The 10,057-nt window shown below is 41.5% G+C and overlaps 1 long non-coding RNA gene across 1 annotated transcript; it reads left to right on the top strand.

Annotated features, from left to right (window-relative positions):
- The first annotated feature begins 684 nt into the window (after positions 1-684).
- Positions 685-8,812, top strand: LOC135111840 (uncharacterized). The gene is made up of 2 exons (XR_010273920.1): positions 685-1,357; positions 8,151-8,812. It is a non-coding gene; the product is annotated as an uncharacterized LOC135111840 (long non-coding RNA).
- Positions 8,813-10,057: the final 1,245 nt, after the last annotated feature.

Raw genomic sequence — 10,057 nt, 5'->3', positions numbered from 1 at the left:
GAATACTAGACATGGAAAGGAAAATGGTTGTAAATCTCAATCATAAGAGAGGAACGAGGAGAAAAATGTAAGAAAGACAGTAAGAAGGGAAAAGAGAAAGTGTAAGAGAGAGAGAGAGAGAGAGAGAGAGAGAGAGAGAGAGAGAGAGAGAGAGAGAGAGAGAAACCTTTGAAATTGAAATGAAAGTAACAATTATATAAAGTAAGATAAAGTAATAAAGTAATGCATTGTGGGTATATTGTAGTGAGTTTATGCCTTCAAACACTTTCTTTACTCAGCAAGCAACAACTCAGCACTCCTTTCTTCAAAGCAATCACTTGAAAAGCTTGCCTTCGTACAGGGACCATTCGCATAAAGTGATGATAATAATAATAATAATAATAATGATAATAATAATAATAATAATAATAATAATAATAATATGAAAAAAGAGACGAGGGAGAAATAAAAATCCTTCTTTGAAAACCTTAGAAATCTTAACCTAAAGCTCTAAATTTTTGAAATCTTTCTTTAAAATCTTAAAAAAACAAGGGCTTAAAAGCTTTCACTTCCCCTTTTCAAATCTTATAATTATTCCGTGAAAGCTTTTAAAAAACAATTAATTAATTCCTTTCCTTTATGTACAGGAAACACACGCATCTAAAACACAATGAAATAACTTACCTTTCCTTAAAACATCAAGCAGCTTCCCCTAAAACCTTCCTTTCTCCCATACAAGAGACACTCTAAAAGTCTGCCATAAAATCTTGAAAACGGTACCGTAATTCCTTTCATTTATATTCAAGAAACATCCTTCTAAACCTAAAGTCAAATCACGTCAGATCTTTCCTTAAAACCTCAAGAACTTTCCCTTAAAACATTACCTTTCCTCTTTCAAGAAACATTAAAAGTCGTCCCTTAAAACGTTGAAGAGAGAATCCCTTCATACCTCTCCTTTACACAGAGAAGAAACTCCCCTTAAACCTTTAAAACCTGAAGGACTTTCCCCTAAAACCTCACTCTCCCCCATACAAGAAACAACACCTCGCCTTTAAACCTCCTCTCTTGACAGTCACACTTAAATAACTTGCTCCATCTTTAAACAGTTTTACAACCACAGCAAACTTTCCTACATCCATTTTTATCGCAACTTTTAAACCTGCTATGTTCCCTCGTTAAAAACAATCACTTTACATTCTCCCTTCACAAGATACAGCCTCTTAAAGACTCATCCTCTTACCACCAGACTTAACTTTCCGCCCATTTTTACAGCGAGTCTCTGGGTAAATACACCGGCTGGCCTCGGGAACCAGTTGTCCTCGGCGGCAGTTCAGCCCACAAGTTGGTGTAGGGTAAGGGCGAGGCGAGCAGAGGCGAGGTGAGGCGAAGCAAGGTCTGTGACACTCCCTTGCCTAACTTGAGCTAACCCTTATAAAGTTTCTCATAAAATTTAGCGATGTGTTCTGAATGTCTCAAGAAATATCGTACTCATCCGTCCGTGTGTTTGTGTGTGTGTGTGTTTTTTTTTTTTTTTACTTTGGTTTCTCTTTTTCTTTCATTTTGTGGTATTTCTGTTATTTTTTTATTAATCTTTCTGGATTATTTTGGTTATTGACTTAAAAAAAAAAAGCAGCGGTATTTCCTTTGTCATTACGTCTCTCTCTCTCTCTCTCTCTCTCTCTCTCTCTCTCTCTCTCTCTCTCTCTCTCTCTCTCTCTCTCTCTCTCTCTCTCTCTCTCTCTCTCTCTCTCTCTCTCTCTCTAGATTACGTTGGCTTTCGAAAATCAAAGAATCGTTATTTTCTATGTCATTAGCTATAGGTAGAAGAGACGTTGAATAAATAAAAAAAACATACATGAAACCAAATTACCGTAAAAAAAATAACAATAAAACACAAATAATAGTTAAAAAAAACAAGGAAGCATCGCCAAACACGCACAAAACTTAAAACTCTCGTAATTTCAGAAAAAGCGTCGATTCAACTTATCTTTTAATAACTTTTTTTCTGGCAGATAAAACAGCGTGACGTGATCGCTAAGTGTTGCCGGGGATGCGAGGGTTGAGAGTGGTGCATGGGAGGGTATGGGACTGCATGGGAGGGGAGGTGCAATGGCAGAAAGATAGGAGAGGGAGATAAGGGAAAAAGGAGGTGGTAGGAAAAGGGAAGAAAAAAGATAAAAAGATAACAGCGTCTGGAAGGAAAGATGAGGGTGCTTGCTTGCTGGAGGAGGAGAAGGACGAGGAGGAGGAGGAGCAGAGGTGAGAAAAGAAGAAGGAAATAAGAGGAGAGAGGAAAGAAGAGAAGAGGATGCTTGAAAGGTGTGGTGGTGGTGATAGTTGAAGCAGCAGCAGTAGTAGTAGTAGTAGTAGTAGTAGTAGTAGTAATAGTAGTAGTAGCAGCATTAGCATTAGTAGTACCAACAAAAACTTGGCAATAATAGAAATAGAACAAATAGCAATAATGAATCAGTCTTACTCCAAGCAGTTTCTGTCAATTTCAGTTAACAAGGGTGACAGAGGAGGCGAGGACAGGAGAGAGGGGGTAGGACTGCAACCACCACCACCACGCCCTCCACACACACACATACACTGGCGCTTCCTTCAGCCAACTTTCATCGTTGTGTTTAAAGCAGACTTTGATGGGCTTCGTTCGTTCCTTCCTTCCTTCCTTCCTTCCTTCCTTCCTTCCTTCCTTCCTTCCTTCCTTCCTTCCTTCCTTCCTTCCTTATTTACTTCCTACCTTCTTTCCTTCTCTCATTCTTTCCTTCCTTAATCTGTTTTCTCGGTCTTCTCCCTCTCTTCTTTATCTGCCATTCTCTCCCTCCTCCTCCTCCTCCTCCTCCTCCTCCTCCTCCCATTCCATTTAGCCGTGCCTATTCCATCCACTTTCCTATCATCCTTCGATCCTGTAAATGTTCCTATGAATTTTGTTCCCTTCTAGTAATGGGTAGTCGTCAATGTTTTTTTTTTTATACTATTTCTCTCTCTCTCTCTCTCTCTCTCTCTCTCTCTCTCTCTCTCTCTCTCTCTCTCTCTCTCTCTCTCTCTCTCTCTCTCTCTCTCTCTCTCTCTCTCTCTCTCTCTCTCTCTCTCTCTCTCTCTCTCTCTCTCTCTCTCTCTCTCTCTCTCTCTCTCTCCTTTGACATTTTGGAAGGGCGACGAATGGTCTCCTCTGGAAGTCCAAAGTTAATGGCGCGGCGCTCAACAAGAGAGGGAGTTATTCCGATTCTCTCCCTTTGTAATTAATCCCCCTCCTCCTCCTCCTCCTCCTCCTCCTCCTCCTCCTCCTCCTCCTCCTCCTCCTCCTCCTCCTCCTCCTCCTCCTCCTCCTCCTCCTCCTCCTCCTCCTCCTCCTCCGTGCTGTGGTTTATTCCCCTTCGCCTGTTAAGCTGAGAGGAGGTCGAGGGTGAGGTGGTTCCGCTGGTTTATAAGATCTTAAGGCGACGCGAGACTGAGAGACGCTTGGAAATATTGTAAGGCTTTGAGTTTTGCTTCGGATGAGAGAGAGAGAGAGAGAGAGAGAGAGAGAGAGAGAGAGAGAGAGAGAGAGAGAGAGAGAGAGAGAGAGAGAGAGAGAGAGAGAGAGAGAGAGAGAGAGAGAGAGAGAGAGAGTGTCAGTCAGTCAGTCAGTCAGTCGTGCAAGCAGATATATGTAGTTTGATGCTGTTATATATTTCTTACATCAACCCTCACCTGCCTTAATTAAAACCAATATACTTACAAAAGAAATACAAAAAATACAAAATAAATCCACGGCTTCGTTTCCTCTCAGTCCACATTGTTACCACCAAGTCCGTCAGTCCGTCAAGAATAAATCAGAGAAGGAAAACGCGACCTTTATTTTCACAAGCAGTCACTTAAATCTTTGGCGGAGAATGAGAGAACCGGACCAAGCGACGCCTGCGGGGGAGGAACGTAATGAGCGAGAGGTCGACTGCCTGCCTGTGCTCGCCTCGCCTCACTGACACACTCCCGTGGGCTGACCTGGGGCGTGTTAAGCAGTAGAGTTGATAGCTGCAAGTTGACGATGCAAATATTCTTAATGACTTCCAAACACAGAGACAGACAGTGATCCGCGGTGTTTGCACAAGCTCACCCGTCATTCTTTGTGCTTATCGTGCTGTGTGTGTGTGTGTGTGTGTGTGTGTGTGTGTGTGTGTGTGTGTGTGTGTGTGTGTGTGTGTGTGTGTGCGCATCCCTACCCAGCCAATTGCGTGCATACGAGTATTGATGTGTTTGTCTGGGCGTGTGTGTGTGTGTGTGTGTGTGTGTGTGTGTGAGCGTGGGCGTGTTTGCCATGCAGTCAGTGCTCGCCATATGCGCGGGGGGAAACCAAACGGAAGAGAGAAATGTGTTCCACACACACACACACACACACACACACACACACACACACAGGAACACAAATCCCTGACGTACTCGTAACCACAACACACGCTCGCAACACAAACACAACACCTCTCCCCCGCCCGCCTTCAGCCATCACCGCCCCACACTTCCCGCTAAGTTGACGTGGTGCCAAGCGGTGCCTCTCATCCTCAGCTTCCCGCCGCCCGCCTCACGTCTCCGCCTCACCCGCCTCCGCAAAAGTTCAGTCGCTACCTCCTCCTCCGCTACAGCCGCCGCCGCCTCCGTCGTCCGCCGCGAGGTTTTAATGAAAGCACCTGATTCAGAACACTTCCTGAATTGGTAAATGTTGTCATTGTCACAGCGCTGAGGTTTGTGTGTGTGTGTGTGTGTGTGTGTGTGTGTGTGTGTGTGTGTGTGTGTGTGTGTGTATGTGTGTGTGTGTGTTAGGAAACAGTTGTGCAAGTCGGTAAACGTTGTAATTTCTGTATTTTCGTAGTGCGTAAGTATGTCTTATTTCTTATTCATCATCAGATGATCCATTAATTAATCACAATAAAGAAATTAAAATACATTTGATATCATCAGCAAAAACAAAAGCATTTTGCTTAACTTGATAGAAAATTTTCTAATGACAAATAAAATATAATAAGTAATCAAGATATGATTGTCTCCACGAATAAGTAGATGATTTATTATCAACCCTTAGTAACAAAAAAAAAAAAAAATGTACGTAAATATAAAAAAATTATAATATATAGTTAAATCGGTGGCCATGGCATTGAAAGCGTTAGTATTGATGTCTCCATCAATAAGTCTGATTGAATCGTGAACTAGTGATGGGAAGCCACCGGCGTGCTGTTCTATTAATGAAATGCACGACACCTATTACGAAATGCATCACACGCACAGGTGTTTGAACGTCACCTGTACAGCTGAAAATCATGACCTTTACTGTCGCACACTTTCCAATTATCCGTAAAACCAGCAGAAATACAAAATATTTGTTACAGTATTATTTCAAACACTTTATGCAAGAATATCTTAATTCCTCAGATGCACCGTACACACACAGTTATTTGAACTTGATCCCCTGTACATGTGAATTTTGAACATTTCAACATTTATTCTTAACCACTAACATGCACTACAAATAATAATAATTGTGTATAAAGATGAAAAGGAAAGAGAGCTGTGGCTAACTTTTTGAAACCGAAAAATTTTTCAGGGTCAATTTAAATCTAATACAAAAAAAAAAAAAAAAACATCGTGATCAACAAGTATGTATTAAAATTAGCACAAGGAAAATACAAGGAAAATACAACTCAGTCATAACAACACTATTCAACACTATTGAACATTTTCCAATTAACTCACAAAACCAATAGAAGAAGAAAAAATATTAGAATTTCCAACACTTCATGTAGGAACAAAATAATTAACATAACTCCTGCATGCATTAACTTTTCAGTTCGACCGCGCCCCATAACACACCGGTGAAAATATGAACAGGGCGCTAAAATTATTTTTTTTTTAAATGAAGTTACGCAGTTGAAATAATGATTCAGAAAGGGAAACTGAGACTGCATATAGTCCCTCCTTTCCTCTCCCCTTTGGGCTTGAGAGGATAGCAAGTATGAAACGCCTTGCCTTTGTGTATAGGAAGAAGACTTAAAGATTTTTCTACTACAGCATGATCTTCCTTTTTAATTGTATTACTTTTACGGTAATTATCTGTACTTTTATGAGGTGATTTTTTTTTTCAGTCATTTAATGTTATAGATTCAAATTTCCTTATTTAATTTTAGGTACTGTAAAATCCTAAACTCCTTTCATTTCTTACATTTCTCTTCACCGCCTCGCCTCCTCACCACCTCACCTCCTGTCCTCCCCTACTCACCTCCCTCACACACACACCTCCTCATCTCCGCGCCTTCTTTCCTCTTCACTACCTCACCTTCCCACCTCCTTCACACCTGCACCACCTCGCGACCTCCTGCACCCCTATACCACCTCACCTTCCTTACACCTTTATACACACATCATCCACACCAAATTACCACCTCAGCACCTCACACCTGCACCCCTCCACTCTCTCCTCACACCTCCACCTCCGATTCAACTCCCGCTGGCTATTTCATTTCCCTTCCCGCGCCGCGCACTGCCCCACGCAGACAAAAGGCAAAAGTATGGTGAACTAAAGCTTTGTAAAGGGGCTGTACATTACTCCCAGAAGCCTAGACTCAATGGGAGAGGAGAGAGGGAGAGGGGGAGGAGAGTGAGGGAGAGCGAAGAGGAGAGGGTTAGGGAGAGTGAGAAAACATTGCTACAAAATGATTAAGAGGAAAGGGAAGGGAAAATTTGCTATAGACTACAGGGAGAAGGGAGAGTAAGGGAGACGGGAGAGAAAGGGAGAAAGGAGAGTGAGAGAGAGGGAGAGTTGCTACAAAATTATTAAGAGGAAAGGTAAGGTGAGATTTGAAATGGAAATCTGAGTACAAACTGTAAATGAAAGAGAGAGAGAGAGAGAGAGAGAGAGAGAGAGAGAGAGAGAGAGAGAGAGAGAGAGAGAGAGAGAGAGAGAGAGAGAGAGTCTTTCCAGCCACTGTAATTAGTTTGTATTTTTCATACTTGTGCATAATTATGTGTTCAGCATCTCTCTCTCTCTCTCTCTCTCTCTCTCTCTCTCTCTCTCTCTCTCTCTCTCTCTCTCTCTCTCTCTCTCTCTCTCTCTCTCTCTCTCTCTCTCTCTCTCTCTCTCTCTCTCTCTCTCTCTCTCTCTCTCTCTCTCTGCAATCAAAACATTCTTAATGGAAATGACGTCTTATGTCGATCAAAAAATTAATGACTTACAAACATTTAATCTCACTCCGTTATTTTTACCACTAATATGACTCTCTCTCTCTCTCTCTCTCTCTCTCTCTCTCTCTCTCTCTCTCTCTCTCTCTCTCTCTCTCTCTCTCTCTCTCTCTCTCTCTCTCTCTCTCTCTCTCGCTATGATTGCCTCCTCTGCCCGAGTTTTGAAAAATTAACCTTCCTTGGCCAAAATTCGTGTTTGTTGCAACCATTACTCACTCCGGTGGATTGACTCGTGCACTGTTCAGACTCATTGTATCATCAGCGAAGAGAGAGGGAGAGGAAAACTGTAATTGTTGTGGCTTCATACACGTCATCTCTTCTTACACAAGCAGGAGAGTTGGTACGCGCGTATATTCAAATAGGTGTATATACTCACGAACGCACTCATGCATACATATACTAGACACTCGCGCGCGCACGCACACACACACACACACACACACACACACACACACACACACACACACACACACACACACACACACACACACACACACACACACACACACACACACACACACACACACACACACACACACACACACACACACACACACACACACACACATACATACACACGCACTGCTACTACTGGTATTACTATTATTGCTAGTGGTGCTGCTACTGTTGCTGTTACTTCTACTACTACTACTACTACTACTACTACTACTACTACTACTACTACTACTACTACTACTACTACTACTACTACCTCAGCTTTCATCACTATCACTGCTCTTAATACTAAAAAGACAAGGTAACTACACCCACCCACACAGACACCCACGATCCACACACACACACACACACACACACACACACACACACACACACACACACACACACACACACACACACACACACACACACACACACACACACACACACACACACACCCCGCCCCCTCACACACACGCTCAACTTTGCCCCCTCGTCCTTCTCACCTGCCACCTTCCCTCCCTCAGTTCACGCCACACGTTTAGCATCTCAAGGAGTAATTCCCAGCAAAGAGAGACAGCCAGCCGTCCACAACACAGGAAAACAAGATATTCATGCCGCTCTTCTTCGTATGCTAATAAGAAAGGCGAGGCGGGAAGGAAAGCGAATGAAGAATGGTTGCAAAAGAGATATTGAGTAAAGGGAAGGTGAGGAGAAAGAGACGGAGGATGAGGAGGAAGAGGAAGAGGAAGAGAATTGTATGGGATGTGACTAAAAGAGGATGGAAAAGGAATTGTAGATTATATGGAAAGAATAGATTAAGAGGAGGAGATGGAGATGGAGGAAAAGAAGGATAAGATGGTGTGAGTTTTATGGAAGAGCGAGCAAGAGAGAGAGAGAGAGAGAGAGAGAGAGAGAGAGAGAGAGAGAGAGAGAGTTAAATTTCCTCAGCACAACATCGTGGGAACATAAATCTTGTGCGTGTGTGAGTTTGTTATTAAAATATTTGCTCTTTTCCTTAACTTTCCTTACTCTTCTCTCTTTTACGGTGGAAAAGTAAATAAAAAGAACATTTCGCTTTTTTTTTATAAATTTTTACGTCATTATTTTCAACCCAGTTTCACACTCGTTAGAAAAATGAGAAATAATGTGGTTTCTCTCGTGTAAAAAAAATAAATAAATAAAAACATGTATTATTATTTTTCATACATTAGTGGAAATTCATACTTTTTTTTTTTTGTGGAGCTCAGAAGAAATTAATGCGTTCGTTTTATTGTATAGATATTGATCCTTTTGTTGCTGTTGTTGTTGTTATGAATGTAATGAGTATTGTTGTTTTCCTTCTTGTGTTGATTGTGTGTGTTTCAGTTGCATGGATGTTATTATTATTATTATTATTATTATTGTTATTATTGTTATTATTATTATTATTATTATTATTCCATGTTCTTGTCTTTTTCTTTTTCTTCCTTTTAATCCTTTTATTTTCTTTCTCCTCATCTTTTTCATTTTTTTTTTATAATTATTATGGTTACTATCATTACAACTATCATTAGTATTGTTATCACTGCAGCATCTTCAATGTTGTTATTGTTATTACTACCATTTATTATCATCATTATTACCATTACTATCGTTGTAACTGCATCATTGATATTTGCACTATCACTGTAATTGGTATCAGTATCATTAGTATTGCTATCACTTTATCATTAGTATTCTTATTACCATTTATTATCATTTCCATTCCCACTGTTAACGTGCAGAAGCCACAACATAACAGGAAGAGGCAGGCGCTTGGAGAGGTCGCCGCCCGCCAGCCTGCAGGTCGCGGGGCTGCCCAGTAAGTCTCACTTTACACGCTATTTTGCGGCGAACCGCTTAAAAATAGAGCCATTAGCTAACATTTTATGGCCATTGGAGTCTCTACGTTGCCTTGTGGTGACCTGATCTGACCTAACCTGACCCTTGACCTGGTTTGTTTGCGTCGCTAAGTGAGCTGAAAAATGGAACAAGTGATTCAAATTGATTGGAGCAAACAGTACGAGTGAGGGAACCTTGCCTGACTCAACCGTAAGTAATGAAGGAATGAAAGGTCAACTCTTGTCTCACTCATAGCCTTGTCTGAATAAAATGATCAACACTCTCTCTGTTACATACACAAGAACATACGGGAAGCTGCAGGAAGCCAGAAGGTCTCCAGGCGGCAGTCCCTGTATAAAACATAACCTGACTATATTCGCCTATCATTCCTGTCTATTAATTTATCCAGTCTTTAAAAGCTCCCTATTGACTCTGCACTAACAGCCTGAGCACGGAGTCTGTTCCATTTATAACCGTCCTTCTCTCCTTTATTCTTCCTTTGTATTCCCTCTTTTCTTTTTCTCTTTTCCTGGCTTATTCACTCGTTCACTTGTCCTTCTTCATTCACCCT

This window comes from Scylla paramamosain, chromosome 22, assembly GCF_035594125.1.
Source record: "Scylla paramamosain isolate STU-SP2022 chromosome 22, ASM3559412v1, whole genome shotgun sequence".
Taxonomy (NCBI): domain Eukaryota; kingdom Metazoa; phylum Arthropoda; class Malacostraca; order Decapoda; family Portunidae; genus Scylla; species Scylla paramamosain.
The sequence above is the reverse complement of the archived record's forward strand: the minus strand, read 5'-3'. Positions and strand labels throughout refer to the sequence as shown.